Consider the following 25,963-nt stretch of genomic DNA (forward strand, 5'->3'; position numbering starts at 1 on the left):
GAGGGCTCTGCTTTTCCCACACAACCAAAGAACTAAACCAGCTTATACCACCTGAATATAGACCTGATTATATCCTTTCATTTTGGCAAATGCCAATGAATCTTCAGTTGATGCTGTGTTGAGTCCAAAGTCTTGAGATTGTTTAGTCTGTCATATTAAACCCCTGAGGAAGAGATTTTGTTTCAGTACAAGTAATATTTTTATGACTTAGATCTAGTGAAGCTGCTCATTATGCTCAATATCTTGTTTTATGGGCAAAGCAGAAGCAACTTACATATAAAAGCAGAAATTTATTGTTAGTATAATTGAAACCTTAAGAGTCTAATCCAAAAGTCATTACTACTCCATGCACAACTATTACAGAAAGAAAAGACTGTGTCTATGCAGAAAAGGTTGCAACTGTAGTAGTAATAATAATACAGCTATAACTGTGACTCCTTAGTTTCTACCCCTTCTCCTGGTGAAATGTTCCTTCTTCCCCAGCCCTTTCAGTGCTGTGGGTGACTGCTTTTGCTCAGGTATTGGAGTTGGCAGGATTATGAATTTTTGTTGGCATTTTTAGTTCTTTGCAAGGAGAATTTTGAGGTTTGTGTTGATAGTTTCTTTTTTCTCACTCTAGAATCTATTTGGCTGCATTTTTGCATGTCAGTTAACATGCATTTACATCTCTGCTCTTTCTAAAATGGTCTGATCTCTACATCAGATCCAAATTTGCTAAGGACAGAGAAGAGCCTTATACATATGCTAGGTACTGTTTCTTTGTTCTACTTGCTGCCCTAGAATCAGTTTTGTCCAGCCTCAGGTCTGCATTTCTTTATCTGACACTGCTGAGTTGTTTATAGCTCCAGGGTCTCCAGAGCCAACCTGTGCCCCATCTCCTGTCACCCAGTGCTGGTACTCCCCTACACCACACGTGGGATCTGCCATCCCAGAGCCACTGCTGCCTCACCAAGGTGGAATTCTCCTTCTGAACCACTCCTGTGCAGACACAAAACCTCAGCAGTACCATACAGCAATGAGCAAAACAAACCAAAATAGCCACAGGCACTTCGTCAGGAGGAAAACTGCAGTTACAGCTAAAGCAAATTAAAGTGAAGCTGAGGGCAGCTCAGAGCAAGCTGGACAGGCTTCAGTGCTGAGGCTTGGCAAAACCAACACAAACCTCGTGGGCAGCCACTGGCCACAGCAATGCTGTGCTGCAGGTCTGTGTGGGCACACAGCTTCAGTCCTGCTGTGGAAGCAGCTTGCTAACTCCCCATACTGAATGAAGTGCATGGAAACAAAATCTATGGAAGAAATCAATTCCCAGCACATCTTGGAAAGAAAAGGCTTTAGCACTACAGAGGCAAGGAGAAAGTTCTTCAAGGTCCTCATAAGTCTCAGGAGGGTGCGATGTTTATATCAAATTAATGGAAAGGTATTAAGGATATTTGTTGGAATGATTTAATTTCTTTAAAAATAGGAGTTGAGACCGAAATATCCTCTCTAATATCTGTTTACTAATCTTTGAAAGTTCTCCTTTCCATTCCTCAAAGCTTCCTCAAAGTACCTTTCTGCCTGATGCACCGCAGCTATATATGTTTCTATATTCTAAATACTGTAAATACAGGTGGTGTTAAAAAGACAAATTCTGGTTTTGTGTGGCTTTTCTTATCTCAGGCTTCTTTTGCTTGCATCTTCACACTTCTCCCTGTAGAATAACTTTGGTTATTTATGCTGCACTGTTCACCAAGAATAAAGCTTTATTTTTACACTGATCTAAAACTGACTGAGCCCACAAAATGCTTCACAATGACTTGTGTTTGTGGTGGAGGCAGTTCTTCATGATTTTTAATGTATGTCTAACAGAGGCCTTTTATATTATTAAAAATCTTATTTAAAGAGTGGGGGCAGAGCCCATTTCATTCTCTGCTGAGGATGCTCACCTGGAGCACTCAGAGTTCATTGGGTCAGTGGGGGCTGGCTCTATTAATTGGAGTTTGGCTTTGAGCCTTTTGCTTCCTCTGAAGCTGAGGCAGGAGAAGAGGAAGGGCTTTCCAGCACAAATCTTCCAACACTCGCTTGGGGATGAGACCCTGCTCAAGGCTGGATTAAAACCCAACCCCAAATCACTTTGGGTTTTGGGCTTTGGGTTCTGACCAGAAGCACAGGGTGGCATGGAGGTGCCCTCAGGCAGGAGCCATGTGCTTGATGAGCCTGAAGGGGTTTGAGGCTGGGTGGGTGCCCCAGCTCACAGCCCTCGCCATGGGGCTGCTCTGCAGGGACAGACACAGGGACACCATCCCCTGCCTCACCCAAGGGCTGCTCTGCAGGGACAGACACAGGGACACCATCCCCTACAGCACAGGGACACCATCCCCTGCCTCCCTCAGCAGCTGCTCAGGGTGTCAGTGCTCAGGAACACATAACCCCTGAATGATTATATTATAGGTGCTTGATTATGATTATATGCAGGTGCTTTTATTGAGAGCTCTGGGTGTCAGGGGTAGAGAAAGCCAAATCTGACTCCAACATGGGTTTGAGATGAATGTGTTTTTATAGTCTATAACTTACATATTCATTATTAAACTTGCATTGTTCTGTTGTATACATTGATTTCATCCAAGCATGGGTTTCTCGTGATCCCCCCTCAAACTCCTAACATAGTTTTTCATGATTCTTTAAACAATAATTATATCTAATCACATCTAACAATTATATCATTTATCATACACTGACTTCACAGGTGCAGTTTAACATGATCTAGCAACTACAAGGTCTAACATTTCCCAGGGCCTACTAAGCCTAACTTTCTGTCTAGCTCCTCGAATTTTGTGATTTTAAAATCTTTTACCATCAAGGGAACAGCCCAGGGTGGGAGCAGCCCAGGGTGGGAACCCCCAGTGGGCAGTGGCTGCCCAGGAGCTGCTCAGGGTCACAACGCTGCTCCCGAGTGTTTACCCTGAGCCTTCATCTCCTCCTGGGGCCTCCTGAGGATGCAGCCAAGAAGGGTGGCAGTTCAGTGAGGGTTATGAATGTGTGAACCTAAAATTGTTTAAGGTGTAAACTGAAAGGTCTGACCTCTTCAATAAGAATATTTCAAAAATATTACATTGCCAGTGTTCTGTGGGGAAATACCACTTCTAAAAAGAATCAGGAGGGTATTTTTATAACGCTTGACATTTTTATGTCCAAATAATGGCAAATCCTTATGTTCCATTATTCTCACCACCCCAGATGAAAATGGGAGTGAAAAGTAGAACTCTTTGAATAAATAAAAACAACATTTTAAATCTTCAAATATATTCTTTTTCTATCACTAACAAGAATATACTAAAAACCAAAAATAGCAGCCAACTTCTGGTGAGAAAACTTTTTTTCTAGTGAGAAGTAAGGAAAAGTCTTCCTCCTCCTCCACTTTTAATTTTGATTTTTTTCACTTATTCCAGTGACAAAGAGGACAAGAAGTGTGAGGAAAAGAAGAAAAAAAAAGGAAGAGATTTGTAGAATGAAACACTGACTTTTTGCATTTTTGTTAATTTTGAAATTTTGCTTAAATATGCTATATAGTGTTTAAAATATTTTATTTGTTTGAACTTTCAAGTTTGTATAACTTCTACAAAATAAACTGCTTAAAGTTTTTGTATTGAAATGTTCATGCTAGAAAATTTACTCTTCTGAAAATGACCAAATTTTAGAGTACCCACATTTCCCAATACGTCCCGATGAAGCAATGCACATTGTTGCCTCTTTTTGAATACTGAACCTTTTTGAAAACTATCCTAAACTAAACAACAGCAAATCTGAATGTATTTTTGAATATCATGTTGACTAACCATGAGAGAAAGCATTTCAATAAGAGAATGACTATCTGAGCCTATCTCATGAGGGCAAAGCACATAACACATTTTTGGTAGGAAGCACAAGAACACCCTTTTAGCAATTAAATAATGTTACTGTAGGAACACCCCTGAATTTTAAAATGTGGGAAACATTTTCTTAGTTTGACATCACAAGAGGAAACTCATGTACATACCAAGCCCCATTAAGTTTAGATGTTTTTCATATCTCCCACAGCTTTATTTTGTCTTTATCTGTCTCCCTTCCATTCTGTTCCCCCCATCCCCTGGCCCCTACCCATCAGATTTCAGTCACAGATACTTTCTGGGAATGTTCAGTTGCTGCTGGTTGCCTCAAGGCACATTGCCACCCTGCCTCTCCATGGAATGGTGAGGTTTATCCACATGGACGAATATAAACTGATCTATGCATAGCAGATCCGGGAGGTTTGTGGTTAGCAGTGTTATTTGTGTGCTTGTGGAAGGGAAACATACTCAAAGTAATAGAGTCTGAGCTTTTTTCCTCCATGTTCTTTTGCTTCTTGCACTGCCTAATTTTCCACATGCATTATTTACTTTACTTTGGTGTATTTTGAGAGAAATCAGCTCTCATAAAACTTTTAGATGAGCATTTTTTAAACCTGTTGTGTTGACATTATTCTTCTTGTTTTCTTAAAAATAATTGTCATTATTCATGTTAATGCTGACAAACCACGTAGGCTTTGTTTGCCCTTTTCATCTTTTACAATTTAACTGAATGATTAAGGAGGTCACTGAAGTGAGTATTGGATAAGAAGAAGGCCAAAAAGCCACATCAGAGCCACTCAGGTCACTTGGTTTCATGATTAACAAAGAATATATTCTGAAAAAATATTTTATTCAACAAAGTAATTTGATTTTCATGCAAATGTGTAATTACAGAAATGACCCAGATTGTTTATCCCTGAGAACATCTGTTCTGGTTTTCTGGAGGTGTTCAGTTTGGCATCTTGCTATCAAAAGTAATTTGTAGTTGGTATATTGGCCTGAACAGTCTGATAATAGGCTGGGCGCTCTAAGTGAAGTATTTTAATACTTTATTAAAAAGTTTGTGCCACATGTGCCTTGCATATTCCACCTTAAATATTCATACAGCTATATTTTTGAAAGAGACTAAGGAATTAATTTATATTTTTTTAATTAATTATCCCTTCTACTCTGTATATTTCAATTCCGTGGACAATATCATCATATATAAATATAATAATGGAGCCATGTAAAATAAATATATATTTACCCTATGGCCAAACTGGATTGCTGCTTCTGCACTTTGAGTGTTTTTCCTCTAAAACTTCCCATCATCAAGCTCCCTCTTATTGATTATTTCACTTTGATTTTTATTTATTCAGTCACTTGGATTAGGAAAACCTGGGAAAGTGGAGAAAGATGTTAATAATATTTTGACATATTATTGGTATTCTCCCTCAAACAAGGTCACTTTCTACTCTCTGTGGGCTATAGAAAACGATAAAAAAAAACCTGTTTACCAAAGTTGCTGGCACTTGACGCAGTCTTTGCCTTAAAAACACTGAAATATGATTGCCTCTTGCTAAAATGAGATCACTTTTATTTATCCTACATTAAACAGCATGACCTTTTCAGTACCACTTTATATGTCACAGATTTGCTAAATAAGACTCCATGGTAATGAACCATTCCACTCATGGCAATGAAATCTCCAAAGACAGTATCTGTCCCTCCCCAGATGCCCCTGAAGAGCCAGATTTGCCTTTCTGCTGGCAAATCTGGGGATAGTGAAATCCAGGGTTTCTGTTTCCTTAGCCTGGGGTGGTCCCTTCTGCAGAGCCCCCAGTGCAGTTTGCTTTAATGCATTTCCTGGGAGAGGACAGAGGAAACAGAAACCCCAGAAGCAAACCATAGGCTGCTGCTTTGGGTGCAGCACACCCAGGGGACCCTCAATTATGCACCTCCCAAAGGGACAAAAGACATTTAGGGCAGTCTCACCCAGGATGGGCTCTCCTAAATGGGTGATGGTGCAGTCCCAGTTGCCTGGGCCTCCTCCCCATCTCCTGCAGACACAGGGACTGCTGCACACCTGTGGCTACAGTCCTACAAATGTAACATTGGATGCCAGGAGGGATTTGGGCCCAGAGGAAGGCAATGCTGAAACACCTGTTCTCACTAGAAGCTGGATTTCACCCCAAGCTTCTACCTTTCCAAAGATGGAATGGTATTGCATGGACTTGTATTAAACTGTTCCGTCATGGAGTGATTCCAATTCTGAGATGTCCAATTTTCATCAGTTAAATGTACAAAGAACTTCAGGATTATTTGTGGCGAAAGGTTATGAATTTATTCTACAGTTCAGTACATGCCTGTCTAGATAGTTTTACCCTTTCCAAATCAATTCTCAATTCACATATCACAGAGGGGTTTCATTGCTGGGGTTTTCATGCAACACACCTGTGTTCTTCCCTCATTGCTCCTATTTAGACTTGCATTTCATTTCCAAATTGCAGCTGCACTTTCTGTCAGCTTCAAATAACAATTTTCTCTAATTCCTGTCTGATTTAATTTGAACAATTTAATTTTGGTTAACCTGCCATCTTCAGAACTTGAAAGACATGAATGAGCAGCACCTGGAGCAAGGCCTGTGTGGAAGCACAGGACATGGAGCTGTAGCAGCTCTCCTCCAATGGGAATGGGCAGAGGTTATGGCCCCAGTCTGGAAAAACACTATGCACTTGTTTTTAAGCATAAGAAACATTCACATATAGGACTTTGAGCACACATACCTGTACTGCTGGACTGCTGTCTCTGTTTCTTAAAATGGACTGTTTACATTCTGATACTTGTCCATCATGTAATACACCGACACTTCATCCTAGAGTATATTTTTTTATGTAACCCAAGAAGCAATTCAGAACTTATAGAGTCAAAGAATGGTTTGTGCTGAAAGGGACCTTAAAGAGCATCCAGTTCCAGCTGTCCAGCCATGGGCAGGGACACCTTCCATGAGACCATGTTGCCCAAAGCCACATCCACCTGGTGGTGAACACTTCCAGGGATAGGGCATCCATTACTATCTTCAGGGTAAATAATTTTTAAATAATATGTAATTTAGACATCTTTCAGTAAGACATTCCTTCTTGTCTTATCCCTACATTTCCCTGTGAAAATTCCCTCTCCAGCTTTCCTGTAAACCATTAGGTACTGGAAGGTGCTGTAGGGTTTCCTGAAGCCTTTTCCTCTCCTGGATGAACAACTCCAAGCCTTGCAGCCTTTCTTCATAGGAGAGGTGCTCCAGCTCTCTGATCATCTTTGTGGCTTTCTCTGGACTTGTTCCAGCAGGTCCATGTTCTTCTGATTTTGGGGGCCCTGGAGCTGGACACTGTCCTCCACTGTGGGGTGGAGTCTCAGGAGAGCAGAGGGGCAGATTCCCCCCTTGCCCTGCTGCCCATGCTGCTTTTTGATGCAGCCAGGACATATTTGGCTCTCTGAGCTGCAAGTGCCCTCAATCCCACTGTCCATGTGACTGACAAAGATGTAAAACAAGTTCCAATGTCCGGTGTTCCCCTGAGGAACACCACTCATCACTGGTCTCCACTTGGATGTTGAACCATTGATCACAACATTCTCAGTGTGGCCATCCAGCCAGTTCCTTATACACTGAATGGACAACCTGTCATATCCATGTCTCTCCAGATTAGAAACAAAGAAGTCATGCTGGGCAGTGTCTAGTGTTTTGCACAAATCCAGGTAGGTGATGGCAGCTTCTCTTCCCTCATCCACCATCTTTGTAGCTCCATCACAGAAGGCCACCAAATTTGTGAGGCACAGTGTACCCTTAGTGAAGCCATGCTGGCTTTCACCAAGCACCTCCTCATTTTTGGTGTGCCTTAGCACATCTGCCAGGAGGATCAGCTTGATGAACTTGCCAGGCACAATGGTAAGACTGACCAGCCTGTAGTTACCTGGGTCTTCCTTTCTCCTCTTTTTAAAAATAGGTATTATGTTTCTCCTTTTCCAATCAGTGGGAGTTTCACTGGACTGATGGAAAGTGCCTTAGCAGCTTCATACACCAGCTTCCTACCCACAGATGTGTCTCATCACATCCACTGGACTTGTGCACCTTCAGCTTCCTGTGATGGTCTAAACTTGATCTTCCCTTATGGTGGGCCGTTTTTCATTCTCCCAATCCCTGATTTTGCTTTCTGTGACTTGGGTGGTGTGACTGGAGAGCTTACTGGTGAGGAATCAGGCAAAAAAGTCATTGAGCACCTCAGCCTTCTCCACATCCCATCTGCTGTTTCCTTCCAGAGAGGGCTCACATTCCCTAGTCTTCCTTTCATCACTGATGTACCTATAGAAGCTTCTCTTCTTGCCCTTGACATCCCTGGTCAGATTTAATTCCACCAGGGCTTTACTGTTCCTAGCCTGATCCCTGGCTGCTTGGAGAATTTCTCTGTATTCCTCCCATGCTACCTGTCCTTGCTTCCACCCTCTGTAGGCTTCATTCCTGTGTTTGAGTTTGTCCAGGAGTTCCTTGTTCATCCACACAGGCCTCCTGGCATTTTTGCCTGTGTTCCCCTGTTGGGATGCATTGCTCCTGAGCTTGGGAAAGGTGACCTGTGAGCACCAGCCAGCTTCCTAGGGCTCCTCTGCCCTTCAGGGTTGGTACTTTAGCAAGCAGATCCCTGAAGAGGCCAAAGTCTGCTCTCCTGAAGTGCAGGGCACTGAGCAGGCTGTGCCCCCTCCTCACTGCCCTGAGGATCCCAAACTCCACCATTCCCTGGTCACTGAGCCCAGGCTTCCCCTGAGCCTCACATTCCTCAGCAGCCCCTCACTGTGAGAGCAAGGTCCAGCAGAGCACAGCACCTCTCCTCAGGGGCTCCTCTGTCACCTGGAGAAGGAATTTATCATCAGTGCATTCCAGGACCCTCCTGGATTGCCTGTGCCCTGCTGTGCTGTGCTTCCAACAAATATTCACATTCCCATGGGGACCAGAATTTGTGAATGTGAGGCTGCTCCTACCTGTCTATTTGCTGCAATTCTCTTCCCTCTCAATGAAAGCTACAAAGAAAGAATTCATTCTCTCAAATATCACACAGAGATTGTTTTCTGTTTCTCAAAAATTCAGAGGTATAGTGTCTCATAAACAAAAATAATATCAGATTTCTTTAAAGAAAAAGGAATAGCACTTTTAAGTTTAATGTTCTAGAAATTTTTAGATGTGACAATGTATTATTTTTGTATTATTTGTGTAGTTGTATTATTTTGTATTTTACATTGTTTTTACAAAGAAAAAAATTGAGACTAGCTTGAAACAACAGTTTGATAATCTGTATTCTTATCTGAGGAAATGTGGAAAACAAACTCCTTAATAAACATTTTTATTCTTTGCTAAAGCAGCAAGGAAACCTTTGCAGCCTATGGCTTTTGCTGGTACATGCTGGTACAGAACGTTCTATTCACCCACTCTTTAAAGAAAAATAAAGCTCTGTGTGAAATAGTGGAAAATAATTTTCCTGAAAAACATGCAGGCTTTTCTTTGAAGTATAAAGGAGAGCTGTGATGACCAGATGGAATTACATTTCCTTGATCAAATAGTTAACAACAGAGGGATCCAAAGGAGAGTATTCAAAAACAGTGGGAAGAAGATTAGTGGTGATTTGCAAAAGATTAACAGGACACATTTTTAGTAGTCCATTTTCTAATCTGGACAAAGGGAGCATGTTTGAATTTTCAGATATGCATGTGCAAATGTGTGTGCCACAGCTTGCTCAGGGAGTCTCTGGAGGAGGTACAGTCTCTTATTAGAATGTCCTTTTTGAAACACTTAATGTGGAAAACAGAGAAAAGCACAATTGAAGTGTTACAGTCAATAACACGCCTCTTTAGGATCCCAGTCATCAAAACTGCACTGTGCATGCATTTGTTATTTATTTATTCAGACAAAAATAGTACATCCTCATGATTCTCTGTAAATAAAATGAGTATGATTTAGTTCATTGCAGAATATGGTATACATCTAATGGGGCGTGTTATCAGTGTAATGTCTTCAATGTACCAGGAAAACAAAGGACATGAACAAAACTGCAAACATCACCAATTTCACACAAGTACATTTATATCTCTCAGCAGCTCTAAGTTACAAAAAGATCCATTCATGTAATACATGGCATATAGAAAATTAGGCTGCCAGGCTATGCCAACATTTCTACAGTGTCTAACACTGTCTAATGATAACACTTTTCCATTACCAAATGTAATCTTTCAGTTCCCTTCTCTTGCAATCTTACTGTATTTCAACCAAGGATCCAAAAGCTGTGGGCTATATAGAGGCTCTGGCTTCATGTGTGAATCAAGTTCGTAAGATTTTGGCTGGGTTTGAAGAAATTTAGTAATTTTCTTTAGCAACAGACCTTTCTATGGTTGCTTGCAGGTTTTTTAGTATGTCTGAGGGCACAGAATGTGGATGGATGGCCTTTTAGGCTTGTCCTGTAGTCAGCGAGTAAAGAAACGGTTCTTTGGGAAATGACTCATTTTCTGCTTGAGACAGATGAAATAAATTGCCCTCTGAACGTCTCTCCTTCTTTATTGACTGCAGAGAGACAGGTTTGTGCTGAGTACCTGGCCAAGACAGCCAGCCAGTGTTGGATGGGGTGGATCCCATCTCACAGGGATGTCTTTAAGGTGCTCTGCAGCCTGAAGGTGCTGATGCATCACCAGGTGAATCCTCTCCAAAGCCTTGTGGCTGGCCCTGAAGCCCTGTCCTCTGCAACCAGTGACAGAGGGCTTTCAGGTGTTTAGTGACTGCAAGACCTTGGAGCAACAGCTCATGGGTTTATGTAACAGAAGCACTGATCAAATGCTATATAACTTTGAGTAATTAAGAACAACAGTAATAATTTAGGAATAGCTAAAAATGTAGCATTGGATTTCTAGCTAGCTCTGATCAGCACAAATTTCAAGACATTTTAAGTAGTCAGGTATTTGAAATGCCATGCATTAATGGTAAGTGCAATTAGGCTGAGTTCTCTGGCCCAGTTTCAGTGTAATTGCTTTCACCTAAGCAAGTTTCCCTAGCAGGGTGTAGAGTTTTCTGCCTCGTGCCTCACCTTGCTGCAATGCACAGTGACAGCACTAAGTTTCCCCTGGATTTTTGTGCTATCCAGACCAGGCTCCCTTGCCCCCAGGCCTCAAGCACAGCCAAACCAGCCTGCCTGGGGGTACCTGGAGAGATCAGAGCAAGGACAGAGTGCAAAGGTCTGATGTAGTCTGGGGAAGGATTTCCCCTATTAAAGTCTCTTTGCAATAATGCATTTTTTTATGGCTCTGTTCATTTTTCCCAAGCACAAATACAAGCTGGATGGCCTGGAAAAAGAGATGGGCTTTAGAGGAAATGTTGCATGGAGTAAGATGGTACATGGAGTAAGCTTTACCTACATGTTCATGTGCTTTCTGAGCAGTGCCCTGTATACCCTTCATTCATGGGTCTCAGATGCCTGCCTGGATTGTCTTGCTCAGCTCTGATATTTACAGGCATTAGAAAATGGTCTTGAGAGGACTTCTGTGTTTTAAATACCTTGAGTACCTGGGCCACTGTGTTTATCTGAACAGCACTGTATTAAATGAAGCTATTCTAGAACCTCATCAATATTTCATATAGATTGTGGTGCACAGCATTTGCATTCCTCTATTAATGCATCCTTTTTGTGATGTTGACCTTCTTTCTTTATCTTCCTCTGTTGTCTTAAGATCCTTCCTATGTCATGGTAAAAACCAGTTTATAGGGTTTGGGGCTCTGTGCATGCTCCAAATTTGAAATTTATCTCCTTGCATAGCACATGTCATTTAGAATCTGAAATAGTTCTTCAGTCTATTAATGAGTACACTGTGGATATGTGGATGCTTATTTTGGTGTTCATCAGCTTTAGAGTAGAATGACATATGGTCACTGTGAAAGCAAGGAGCACAACATCTTGGTAACAAACTTCTTTAAAAGTGGTCAGATGAAACAGCTTAATCCAAAATCCATGTGTGCAAAAATCCATGCATAGTGCTCAGTTCCATGACAAGTTGTTTTTCCAAGCTGGAGATCAAAAGGCAGCAGTGAGACAGAAGGTTTGCCCTGCAGAAAGTGGGGCAGGAGGAAGTCACCAGTGCCTGCATGTTGCCACAGGCTGATGCAAAGCCAGTGTGTGCAGCCCTCACGACCTGACTTGTGTTCTCAAAGCCGGGAAAGGAAAAATTGCTCCTACTGAGGGGCCTCAAGAAGGATAACAAACACAGGCAGGACTGTATGGGTATATGTGTTCTCTGTAGTAAATTGGTTTTCTAACCAACCAAACCATAATCAGACATTTGAATAATTCAGTGTCCAACAGACATCGATACGTGAAAAAGTAAGTGGATGTCAGATGCAAAACATGGTGGAAAAATCATCCTTTTGCTTCAAAGAGGTTCATGCAGGAGACTGCAAAAGGATCTTACTCCTACAGAAAGAGACTGTGGTGTATAATCTTAGAATCTGACATTTTGATTTGAAGTGTAGTCAAATAGCACTGGGGAAATGTTGAGACTGTTTTGAAACAAGTACTGGTTTAGCTGCTGTTTCCTCTTGAGGTGAGCTGTGGGTGTTGGGCATCTTTGAGTGTTGGTCATTGACTCTCTATTAGACTTGCTGAGGTTTTACATCTATGATTAAAAGAAATTCTAGTCACACATATTGAAGCTTCTATTCTCAGATATTTTGCTCTTAACCCAAGATATAAAATAAAATTAGTGAAGATAAAAATAGTTGAAAATAAAGTCAACTGAAGGCATACACTTGCTAAAACCCAAGCGTATTCCTATAGCGTGAGGTGGTAAAATCCAGTTGCTCTGATTTTCCAAATTTCTTGAGAAAAGCACTCAAGTTCTTGCTGAGAAGTTGGTGATAATTCCCATATACCATAAAGGACCAGAAATGGATACTTTTATAATATTTTGCATAATTTAAAATTAAAATAAAGTTATCCAACACAGAAAAATAATGGACTGCTGCTTTTTGAAAGCAAAAAATAACAGATAGCATAAATATAATTTCTAACACCAAAATTCTTGCTTACAGTTTACAGATCCCTTAGTAGACATCCTGTAGAAGTTATTTGGCTGAATCAGTACACAATGTCATTTACAGCTGGAGACTGCTGGGTTCTGGACTGTTCTTACCTTCTTTTCCTCTCGCTTCATGGGCTGATAAGGACCCTTCTTGGGGAAGCTCTGTTGTGAGAGGCACAGTAGGGCAGGGAGTTTCCCATTTATACTATGCTTTCACTGAAGTTTGGACATCTTTTACTGCAAATCTCACACATTTGAGAGAAAAATGTGTTTGTGATGGTTGTGACACAACCTTTCACGGCTGCTGTCTGTGATTTCTTCTTGTATGATGGGGATGACCTTTGTCTTCATTAAAGCACTGCTGCTCCCTTTTTGTTGGCTGATGATGATTGTTCTCTACTCCTAAAGAATATTTTAAAACAAGAACCTTTCCAAGAAAATATAGTCCAAAAAGCTCATTGATGAATTATTGTTAAATATTAACATAAGAGAAAAGGAGTGAGGAGGAAAAATCCCTGACTTAGTTTTATCCTGTGCCACACAGACTCTGTCTGATATTGCTCCTAGCACCCCTCTAAGGCTCAGAGAAAAACATTTGAGCTATACCCTCTGGTGCAGATCCTTTAGGCAAAAAAGCCAATGAAAAAATGCCATATTCAAAGTCCTAAAAATATTCATGGTATCCTGTCTCCTCATCAAAACGACAGGAACCCCTTAGGAAATGACAACATGCAGCAGCACTTAGAGATGATGGGGATGATATAGCTCTGTGTGTGTGTGCATATGTATAGTCTTTAAAAATCTGGTGATTATATAAATATAGAGACTTAGGGGCATAGAGATATAGATATATAGAGAAGTAGAGGGATCATCTGATGCCACTAAATCTGTGAAAATGAAAAAAAGAGCACTTGGCTCTGAAGCTGAGCCCAGACAAGTTTCAGGTGATGCTGGTCAGAAAGAGGTGTCTTAGAAGACCAAAGGTCTTTTCCAGGATTCTGCCAAGGACATCAAGCCCTCATTTAGACAACAGGTGCAATCCCATGGGTTCCTGTGTGGTTCTGCACAGTGAATGGGTGATGAGGTTGAGCATCTTTAGAATAAAGTGCCTTTTTTAATCTCCTGGTAGTCTTGACAAGCATGTGGCCATGGCATTTGTCTGCTCCATGCTGGCACAGGGTAATTCCTGAAGCCAAAGCTGCCCACAGGCTGCCTCCAGCTGGGGCCTGGCTGGCCACGCTCCTGTGGCTGCTCCCCAGCCTGGCTCCAGCCCTGGCCAACACCCAGGAAGGTGCCTTGGCTTCAGTTTTCAAATCAGTTAATGAATGCATCAATCCCCAGCTACGCCAAAATTTGTGATGACAGCTCTGACCCTGGGGGATGGCAGAGGTGGCAGGACAAGAGTGGCCATGTGGGAGAGGCCCCAGCCTTGGGGAAGAGCATTTGCCAGTGGAGCAGCAGCTCAGCACTGGGAGCTGAGGCTGTGAGGAACCTGTCATCCAAGGGAAAGCCTCTGCTCCAGCTCTGGTGCTAATTAACAAAAAGTCCCATTTTGTCCTCATATCATTTCACTTCTCTCAGAATAAAACAGAACAAAATCACTAGAGTAGCTCTCTCAGGCAGAGATTTGACTTTATAACACTCATGAGACTACCCAAAATCCACCAGGGAATTTGCTATTGATTCTACATGGACAACTTTCATATTTTATGGCAGTGACAGAAGAAAGCTCTAAGAGAGGAGAAATTCATGGCTGCCTTTAAAGGTCAGTAAAGTGAAAAGGACCAGTTTATAGAGATTTGAGTAAACATAAGCTGAATAGGACCAGATTTCCTTGGACCTGCCAGAAGCACCGTTTGTTTTCAATAGCCACAGTCCTGAGTGTTAGCAGCAGCATCTTGGGGACAACTCTCCACACACAGAGATCCACTCCACACTCTTCCTATGTGTATTAGGGATATTGTAGGGGATATTTGGGAACACCAGATCATGCTACCTGCAGCATTTCATGAAATTAATTCAGAAAACCTGTTGAGAAACCCCCACTCTTTACTAGGAAAGGTTCAGGCTGGAAATGGAAGACAATCCTAAAGGACCAGTTCAGGGTGGTGGCCAGCCTGTCTGCTGTCTCCACCACTGACACACCAATGGCATCCGGAACCATCCCAGAGCCAAGACTGAGATTAATATTCAGTGTTTCCCTTCACTCCACATTTCTTGTTCTGCTTTTACCAGGCTGATTGTTTCCTAGTTGACCCATCTGGCATTCCTGCTAAATCAGACAGCTGTGCTTGGAAGGACAAGAGAAAGAAAAACACACAGAAGTGTGAGGCTGAAGCTGTGATACAGAATTTAATGTACCAAGAATTGCCAAAATAAACCCTGCACTCAGCAAAAGCCTTATCCCATAGCACTGACAGTCACATACTTCAAGACCTCACTTCTCTGCATCAGGACAGGTATTTTAGCATTTCCCTTCAAAAGTGGATTCTCAGCCTCAAATTAATTTAGAGTGGAATCATCCCAATGTAGATGAATTGGGATGCCTTGAGAATTCAGGCAGTATAGACAGAATAGATAAAATAAAAAGGTTTATTCACCAAATTCTGGCATGGCAAGCCAGAGCCCCAGCAACTTTCCCTTGATGGCAAACGCCAGGGAACCAGAGACAGCTAATAGAAGAGCAGTGTTAAGTCTGACATCGCACTGAGGACTGAAATTAGTGGTAGATTCAGGGCTAAGTCAGGGCAAACTGGCCTTGCCAGTGCTTTTGAAGGGATTTGCAGCACTGTTCTTGCCAGCAGCTCCTGGGTTTGTCTCTATCACAGCCACTTTGGGCTGTTTTCACACTGACCAGGGAAGGAACAGGGACCTCTCAGCTGCCAACAAGGTGGCCATGGCTCAGGTGCTGGTGCTCTCATGGGCATAAGAACCAAGGCTATCAGGCAATGCCATATTTCATGAGGCAAATAAGCTTCTTCCGCTCAATACCCACCTGCCAAGACCACAAAATACCTTATCTTGGGTGTCATTTGTTTCCTAACCAAGTCCAGGGAGCTGGGATGAAATGCTGTCTTGCTCCCATTAGTACCACAATCCCACATTTTCAACCATTTGGATTCATCTGCCCTCATGCCAATAGATTTTTGTTTTCCATTAGTTTTGACTGAAAATAACAAAGCCCTGCCTGTACAGATGGCTTCATTTGTCTAACACTGAGAATTTGGGGATTAAAGCACTTCCAATTCAGACATGACAAAAAGCTAAAGATTCTGACTACAACAAGGTGTTAAATGGAAAAATGTCCCTTCATTCCCTGTGTGAGCCCAACCCTGCCCATATCCTTTAGCCTGGGATGCTCCACTCAGCTCTGCTGGGGAGCTGATGAATGATTCAGGAGCCACTGAGCTGTCCTGCCATGCAACACCAGGACAATTGTCTCTGCTCATCGAAGCTGCTGACAGAGTTGGCAGCCTGTACTAAATCCCCTAGAAGAGCACTTGAAGGTGGGCTGACAGAGAAATGTGGATACTTATGTCTCTCCTAATGGTGTTCTTAGAGAAAATACAACTCGTCCTGTGCAGCAGGAGACATCAAAACATTTGAAATCTACATATATTTGAAAGAATACACAGAATCCCACCTATCAGCTGGAGGGGTCTGAAAAAGTATGGTTTGCTTTTGTTGTTCATAATAAGTGATAACATTGCCTGTATTGATATGTCCTCTTAGTAAATAAATGCTGGGTTCAGTTGCCTGCTAGATTTAATTCATCCTACCTGTCATGTTGCTGCAGCTTTTTGCTGGTGCTTAGTCCTGTGGTAGGACCTGCAGCATTGCCTGATTTGTGCATCCAAGGTTAATGTTCCCATTGCAGCTCAATTTGTATTGCTGAGGTTTATTCAAGGAGCATGATTTTCATGTCTTGATAGAGGAAATTAATGGTAAAAATGATTAAAAAATTGTCAAACTATGGTTTTGAATATTAAGAATCAAAAGCAAGAAATGCATAAGAAGCAATGCTGTGGTAATTTCAATGAGCATGCTACTTCCCAAAGTGCAGAGCTCACATAACAGCAAAAGGATTTTTGTGGGTTCATTCCAGCTCCATAGTGGGCCCAAGGTACAGCAATAATTTTATTCTCTAAGTATCCTGGACTGACTAGCATGGCTTTTTAAAACATACTTCAAATAGGGAGGGTTTCATTAACCCCTCAGAAGACATGAAATGTAGATTAATAAAAGTCTATTTAAAACATAAGGAACAAATATGACTCACTGGAAACTTGTTTTATGTTCCTGAATGAAATACTTACACAGCCAATTGTTCTGTTATTTACAGATGGTGTCACAATATAATTTTCTCATTTTCATGAAAGAAGAAACAGCATGATTGTTTCCTTTTTTTTTCCTTCAGCAATACTGGATGTTGTCACAGGAAGGATGAGTTACATCATCAGGCTATCTGTGGTAATTAATTCACTCAGTTTCAGTGTTGCTCTACACAGTGAAGACAGGCATGGTTGCACCAAATAGGCAAAATAAAAACATAAAGTAAATCCTGAATTCTTCTTTGGTGTGAATATAAATGTATTGAGTGTATATATTAAATTCTACAGCTCAGCTCATTGCTGCCTCCCTGTATCTGGGCTTTTGCATCTATTACATAACAGACCAAAGATATCATTTCTCATCCTCTCTCTTGCACATAGAACCATGGTAAGCATCACATAAATGCCTGCATTTCACAAAGGTGACATAACTTGTCCTTATACTCCCCATATGGATGTCAGAAAACACCATGCACATAAATGACTACCATGTTTCCATAGAAACTAATGTACTTGAGGCAGAAAAATGAAATGAGATTTATAAAATTCATTTTAAAAAGCACAAAAGTTAAAAAAAAAAAAAACAGAGATCAAATCATCTTATGTTTTTGTCAAAATGTTCAGATGGTGTTCAATCCAGTCTTTTATAAATTATCTTTTAGAAATCATTATTAATGACACTGTCCTGGACTGTTAAGTTAAACTGTTAGCGTAAATATTTTGCTTTGTTATCTCTGCCTCCAGTAATGTAATCCTGACAGTGTTTTGCTTCCTGGCATCTTTGCAGATGAGCACAGAGCAGAGGTGCCTGTGAGATTCCCATGTGCCCCATGTGTCTTTTGAGGGCCTGACATATTTTCTTCCAGAGGGCTAAACTTCACGCTCCAGCTTATGGGTGACTGGTTGCTAAACAGAAAAGCAGAATCAGCTGTGGAGGAGGCACTGCTACAGCCTTTCCTTCATTAATTTTGTCGGAAAAATCTGAGAGGCAGAGCAGGCACCATCTCTATACTCTCCCAGAGCAAATTCAGTGCCTGGAGCTGCAGCAGCTGAACCGAACAGGGACATTTTCTACCTGAGCTCTGAGACCCTGGAGCTGGGGTGGCAGCAGCCCTGCAGCCACATGGCTCCTGGCACTGACACTATATCCCATCCATTCCCATGCTCACCAGCCCCTGTTTCAGCACAGGCTCCCCCTGGGTCAGAAATATTCCACAGAGACAGAAGGGCAGCTTCCCCCTTTCAGCACCAGGCTGCAGCTCCTTGGTAACTACAGCCTGAGCACTGCTGCTGCCTCCTCTGAATTTGTAAGATCTACAGAAGCGGATAGGTGGCTCTGAAGGGGTTAATGTGGTAGAAGGAGAAATAATTTGTGGTATTTTTCTGTGTTCATTTTCTTTGAGGGACAGGAAACATTTCTGTTTTGCCTGGCATGTCATCAAAACAGGTTCTCCAGCTCTGCTTCTAGTCCAATACAGACATAAGACAGATGTTGCTATACATTTTTCAGTAATTTTCCTATCCTATTCTCTTGGTGTTCACTTTATGACTCCTGCATAATTCAGGTTGCTTACAGTGGTTTGATGTTCTCTTTGAATTTCTTCTTGTTTGCTTGCCCTCGCCTTTGCCAGTGACATCACAATACTTTGCCACCACTCTGGGGACTGCTACACCCACACATCAGCAGCCCATTCATTCCCAGAGCTTCTCTGCAGCTCCAGCCTGGCAAGGAAGCCCTAAAGCCTCTGGGTTTTCAGTGAGGCATGCTGGAATCTCCAAAGAGCAACATCCCAAACAAAACCTAAAGGAAGGTCTCAGTGTACTCATTTATCAGTAAGGCTGGTTTTTTCCAGACCATGACACATTAAGGATGAGGTGTTTGCATCATTTAATAAGTGATACCACAGCTTAGAAGTGTGTTTCTGAGCTGGTTTTGGAAGGAAAAGAAACTAATTGCATATTTGTGAGGTGACGAAGTGTCTAAGAGGCTGGGCTAGTGGTCAATAGAAACTTTCATGAATTAATCATCTCTTTAAACTCTCTCAGGTTCACCACAAGCAAAAACAGCTTTACCTGTCAGCTGTTTACAAGTGCAGCTCACTTTCTAACACAAAAATCACAGCTGTCACCCTCTCTTGGTGGGCTCAGCAGTGAGATGCTTGACAGAACAGAATTATTGCCTTGTTTTGTCAGTGGTCATTTCAGGTGAGGACTGAAACACACACAAATTCATAGCAAAAAGCCAACAGCCAGTTCCATGAGAGCTGGGTCCATCCATATAGGACGTAGGCACTACATGTGGGCTTCCTACATGGAAGTGTGTAATCTCAGGAGCTCTGGTGTCTCCAGTGCCTTCTGAACCCTGTTTTAGGTGCCAGGATTCCCAGCACCCCAGTGCAAGCCCTCTGGATGCACTTACCCTGCTCCGTGGAGGCTCAGAGGGATTCCTGCTTCCAGGCCAAGGGCAGCATTGCAGCACCAGCCCTGATGTATCCTATCCCTCCCATGGAGCCAATCTAAGGCACAAATAACAATTCAAAAATTTCATCCTGCAAGTCAATCTGCACATTGACACAAACCATTTGTTGTCTTAACTTTACATCCTTAATCTCTAACCATGCTAGAAAAGACTCAAATAAGAGTTTGTCTCCTTTATTAGGTGTTTTTGACAGGTGTCCTCTTGTAGATATACAAAAAGGCTTCAGAATACACTGGGTGTTGATTCACAGAATCATAGAATTGTTGAGTTTGGAAGGGACTTTAAAGATCACTTAGGGGTTAGAACTATGCAATCTCTGAGACCCCTTTCAACCTAAACTATTCTGTGATTCTGTAACCTACACTAAAAGCTGTCCTCACATTCACTGCTGCAAAATCCCCATAGGCAAATGAACATAGACGTATTAGAAACAAACAAAGAACCAAACAAAAAACAGAGGAGAAGGGGCAAGATTAACAGCTAGGACAGAACAGAGATCTTCCAAGAAGAGTGTCTGTGCTCAATGAATGTCAGACCTGTCAGCTGAGCTGACAAGATAAAATGCTTGCCCTGTATTTAATTTAATTTCACAGCTCCTAATAAACACATAAAAGCATACAAAGGTGTGTTTCAGCAGCAGAACTTACAATTTTATTACAATGTACTATTACTGCAGCAGGAGAGCAGTTTATATTATCCTTAAATAGCATCCAACTGGAAAATAGGCAGATTGGGCACTACCTGTTAGCAAACAGAATAATTCTGCCATTTTATTTGCAGTGCAGAGTTAGAAGCCCTCAACAATATTCTGTTGTACTGCAGAGCTTAGCTTTTGGAAATGGCAAATTTCATGCATTTTTCTGCTGGTTTAGAGAAAGATTGTGATGGCTCTGTTCATGCTGAGCAGCAGTACAGAGCTGCACGTGGTCTCAGCAAGGATAATATGCCAGCTTCAGCCTCATCTCGTCACAAGACACAGTGTTGCCTGCAGAGGGTAATGAACCTGCTTTCATAAACAACAGTAGTTGTCTGCTGGTGATTCATACTGTAAAACCTGCTTTGCTGTTGCTGAGGTCTTAATCCCAGTTCCTTGCTTGTGTACAGTCATATTATAATTATGTCTCTCCACTGCATTCAACAAACTTGTTAGCAGCTGTCTGCATCCTTCAGTTGGGATGAACTCCCTTTATGTGATCTCCCTGTAAGCATCCCTTTTTCTCTGCTCTCTTGGCTGCCTTACTCATGTCCATCTGCTAACATGGCAGGATGCTGATTCCAGATCCTTGTTCCAGCAGAGGTCCTGGGAGCAGTATGGGTTATGCAAGTAGCCTGTTTAACACTGTCACATAAGTGGAAAGGTCTTCCCCTGTGTCATCTCCAAGGAATTTGCAACCTGTCCCTCTTTATGCTTTGTTCATGTTGCAAAACCATTGTGCTGTTCCTACAACAGCCAGTGTTGTCTGGGCCAGATGGGCTTTGTTGCTCAGCTGGAAAAGGTCTGAGGTGATTCACATCTAAACAGCCTGGAGATCCCACATCAGGGGCCTCAGGATGTAGAAGTTCAAGTGTTTCCTCTGCCCAATATATACAAAGCCCTTGCTTCCATATTTCTGTGCTTGCTGAAAAGTCAGAAGAGTAGCTTTGAAGTGGTTCCTCTTTTGCAAACTTATGTCCAAGTCAACACACCATTAATTTGTCTTAATTTCCAAGGTATCAAGCTGAAAGTGAATTACATTTGGCAGATTTTTCCAGGAAGCTGACTTTTTCTGAGTAAAGAGTAGGCAGTTCATAACCAGAATAATACACTTATTAGCAGAAAAGAAGGTAAAAATAAATGAGATCAAAAGATTTCTGGTGACTAATATCTTGTTACTCATTGGACCATAAAAATCACTTGAGCTGGACAAGAGCTTGCATTCCTTCTATGTAAATATCATGCTGGGGAAAGTTGGTAATACTTTTTGACCAAACTAAACAGCAGAATCAGAAGTGCCTGTTTACTCTAAGAAAGCAAACACCTTCAGTTGTACAACCTGCCTTGAAACTATCAATATGTTACAGTGCTTGCTGTCATGAAAGCAAAGAAAAACATTCACATGCATGAAGCTTCATTAAAGTGGCTCTTCAAAGTACAAAGCATAGACTAAAAAAGAAAGGTTTTTGCACAGAAAGGTCATACTATACTAGTGCATTCAGTTAAATGTGCAAGATCTAGAAAATATACCCTTGTTTTTTTACCAAAAACGGAATATTTCAATAGAAGAAAAGCTACAATTCAGTTGCCGGAAGTCCAACAGCCCATACTAAAAGTCTTTGACACAGCCTGCAATAAATGGGGCTGTTTGCTACATGAACAGCTGATTGGGGTGTTTGAAGATGTTAGAAGGAAGCCAAAAAGCCAAAACCACATAGGAAAGAAGCTGGAGTGTTGCAGTCTGTGTTTCTTTAGTAGAGCTCACACGCATGGCCGCATGGAAATTCCCTCTCATTTTGAGTTTAGAATGTGAAGACCTATCTGAAATCTCTCCCCACTTCCATATGCCATGCAGGAGAGAGGAGTTCAGAGCCCCTGAAGCTGATTAATACAATACAGAGTGGCACAGAGCAACCAGCTCAGTGGTTAAGATTTATTCCCTGTGAGCAGAGCTAGGCTGGCACTGCTCTGCTGCCTCTAGAGCTTGTTCAGTTGGTGTTAGCAGGTGTTACCTTTGTTATCTGTGTTATCTACAGAACACACACAGCTGTGGCTTGAGAGAGAACACACCTGGAGCCCTGCATGCAGCTCTGGAGCCTCAGCATAGGAGGGACAGGGACATGTTTGGGCAGGTCCAGAGGGACACAGAGGTGCTCAGGGGCTGGAGCACCTCTTCCATGAGCACAGGGAGTTGAGAGAGCTGTGGTTGTTCAGCCTGGAAAAGGGAAGGCTCTGGGGAGACTTTCCAGCAGCCTCCTGTACTTGACAGGGCTTATATGAAAGATGGGGATAGAGTTTTTTAGCCAGGCCTGTTGTGATAGGACAAGGGGTATGTGGTTTTAAACTAAAAGAGGACAGATTCAAACTAGATATTTGGAAGAAATTTTTGCTATAAAGATGGGCAGGTACCAGAGCACATTGCACAGAGAGGATGTGGTACCCTATCACTGGAGCTGTTCAAAGCCACATTGGATGGGGCTTTGGGCAACCTGATCTAATTGAAGATGTTCCTGCTCATTGCAGGGAACTTGAGCTAGATGACTTTTAAAGGTCCCTTCCAACCCAAACTATTGCATGATTTTATTAAATAAATCAATCCCAATGAAAAACCCCAAACACTGCTGTCTCTATTATGACACTTTCTCACCACTGCTGAGTCTCAAAGTGGCTATGCTCAGGAAAGTGTGTTGAAAAGAAAGCAGAATCAGTGCCCTGCCAAAGGAGAGGAGAAAATGCAGTGAAATATGTTGCCATCATATTTCAAAAGCCCCATACATTCTCAGTGATTTCTCATGGGCATCTCCTCACAACACAACCAATAAACTCCATCTCTCTCCTCACCCAGCAAATCCACTGTTTTGTAGCACTCTTCTTCTTATTGGAAGAATAATAAATAGCTGCGGCCTATTAAGGACAGGCCTGTTCCTAATCTTTGGTGATTAGTACAGCTGCAGCTCCTCAGGTGTGAGACTACCTTCTGCACTATCTTTATTTTCTTACATTCTATCCCTCCACAGAAATGGAGCTGGAAAGAGAAGAGGTGGGCATAGATGAGGGTTAGTGGGAAGAGGGGAACATGTCAGTTTAAATGTTCCTGGGAATGCCTGGAATCTTGATTGCTGGTGAATAAATCTCAACAGAGCTGACAGCTGCAGGGAAGCTTGGAGAGTTGGTCTAAGGTATGAAATGAGACATAAAAAAGGAGAGTTTTTCAAATTGTCATCTCTATGCTACTGTCTTATCACCAGTTCTGACACAAATATCATCATGGAAAGATTTATAGTGTGCACTCATTTTAGTTATTTTTATAATTGGATGCTAAATATATAGAAAGCTCATCTTTCAGATATTTGAAGTCCTTCCAAATCAGGTAGTAGCTCTTTGGAACTAAAGGTTTCAGTAGCCTGCCCAAATTTGCATCCCTCCCCTCTTAATGCTGGACTTCAAATACTTCAGCCTTGGTCCACAGCTGAACTGGTCCTGGGAAAACTGCAGGTGTTCACTTCATTTCCTTGGGATAGGTTATTAGGTTCTTCACATTCGGGCTTCAGATGAAGATCAAAGTTGTATCCACATCATGAAACTTATTAGCATTTATTACAGACAGAAGATTGGTTTGGTCAGGACCTGCCTGGCCGGCCCAGATTGCAATCAGCCATGAAATCAGCTGCCCTCACTGTCCAGATCAGCATCACATTGGACTGGGTGGAGCCCTGAACTGTGCTGAGCATTCTGTCCCTGACGAACCCAAATGCCTGTCCCAGGAAGCCAGAGCCCATCCACATCAGGGGGTGCTGCCCTGAATGGGGAGAAATAATGTCATGGCAAACTGTGAAATGCACAGACTGAAGCAAGCCTTGTGATTAATAGAAGAAGACAGCAAAAGAGAAGGGGAAAAGATAAAGAACAAGGCCTTGTTAGCCAGGCTAATAAATGAGATCACACTGTGTTGTCCTGGGGGAGAAGCAAGGGGAATGGCACAGAGAGCCAGTGCAGATGAGACAGTGGATCTGAGAGGAAATGAAGAGCCATGCCACTGGTGAGTATCTGAAAAGGTCAGCAGAAAGGCTTGGCCTTGCTGTGCCTTTGAAAGAACTTGAGTTTAAAGGCTCAGTCCAAAAAGGTGCCTATTCTGGAGCCAGCCTTTCATGGCACTTTTCCCTGGGTCCTCCCCCTTGCAATAAACTGCAGAGGGCTTTTTACTAACTCAGCTTTGTTTGACCAGCAAGAGAGAGCTGGAGCTCAGCAGTGCCTTTTGTCCTGCAGTGCCTGGGTAGGCACAACTGCACCAAGGGGAGGTTTTAGAAATCCAGCAGATAATGAACAGCCCCATGCAATCACCCAATCAGCACTAAGATGAGCAAGGATTCCATGGCTGAGGGGTTGCTGCTGCAAGCAGATGTCTCACCTGAGTGAAAGCTCCTTGGATCAGACGGTCATATTGTCTCCATGGGAAAATCATGATTGCTTTGACAAAATGTGGATTAAGAGAGGAGATGGAAAATAATCACCCTTCTCCCATTATCTGTGATATTTCTTCCATCTTTTTCCCCATTAACTTACTGAATCATTTCAAATGTGCCTTTGTTTCTTTGCCCCTGGCCCTTCATTTTCTATCTCCAAATCATCTTCCAGGAATTTAAAAGGTTTCCCTCCTCCTCTCTTATTTTATCGTCAATTAGATTTTTTTTCTCTGAGAAATCTGAGTCCTAGAGACCCAGCAGGAGTCATCTGGCACAGTTCTATTGGTGGGAATGGAGCTCTGCCTATTTCTTCCAGACAAGGAACTGGCTCAAAGGTTTTAGAAGTGCTTGCCTAGCTGATGCTGCCCCTTTACAGGGCTCATGCTGTGCACACTGGTATCTTCAGATGCTGGTTTGTGCAGGAGGTACTGAGAAACCAAAGAGGCAAGGCAAGAGGGTGATAAAGCTGTAGGTGTCTGCATGCAGGTCTCTGGTCAAGTATCAAGGAGATAGAACTATCAAGAATCAGGAGATAGAACTTTATAGATCTCACCCTACTGATTTTTAATCTGCCCCAAAATGTCTGAGAGAGGTCTGCTTTCTGCCTTCAGCTGCAAGCTGGGATTCAATCCCCCTCATTGCTGTGCCATGGTGAAAACTCTTGACCCACATATTAATCATCTGAACTAATGCATGAAGTCATTGTCAGAGATGAGTTATCTACAAGGAGCAATGCAAATTTATGGAATAAATTCTGCCTATTTTTCTGTTTGCTCTTTGTCCTCCACTATCTCCTTGCAGTCCTTTAGAAGATGGAAGTTTTCTCAAATGTATTAATTTTGGAGATTTCTTTCCTTGGAGATCAGCTAAAGAAATATCTTTGGGAATATGCACAATTTGTTATTCATAAGTCACGCTCGGTTGCTTAGTCATATCCCTGCTCCTCTGTTCCCGGATGGAAGCCTTATGTAACATCTGTGCTCCACATAAGGGCAGTAGAGGGAGGCTCCACATGTACATCTATGCATATATAGGTATGTTTCTGTGTGCATTAACAAATACTTATAGACATA

The sequence above is a fragment of the Melospiza melodia genome, chromosome 2 (genome assembly GCF_035770615.1).
Source record: "Melospiza melodia melodia isolate bMelMel2 chromosome 2, bMelMel2.pri, whole genome shotgun sequence".
Lineage (NCBI taxonomy): Eukaryota > Metazoa > Chordata > Aves > Passeriformes > Passerellidae > Melospiza > Melospiza melodia.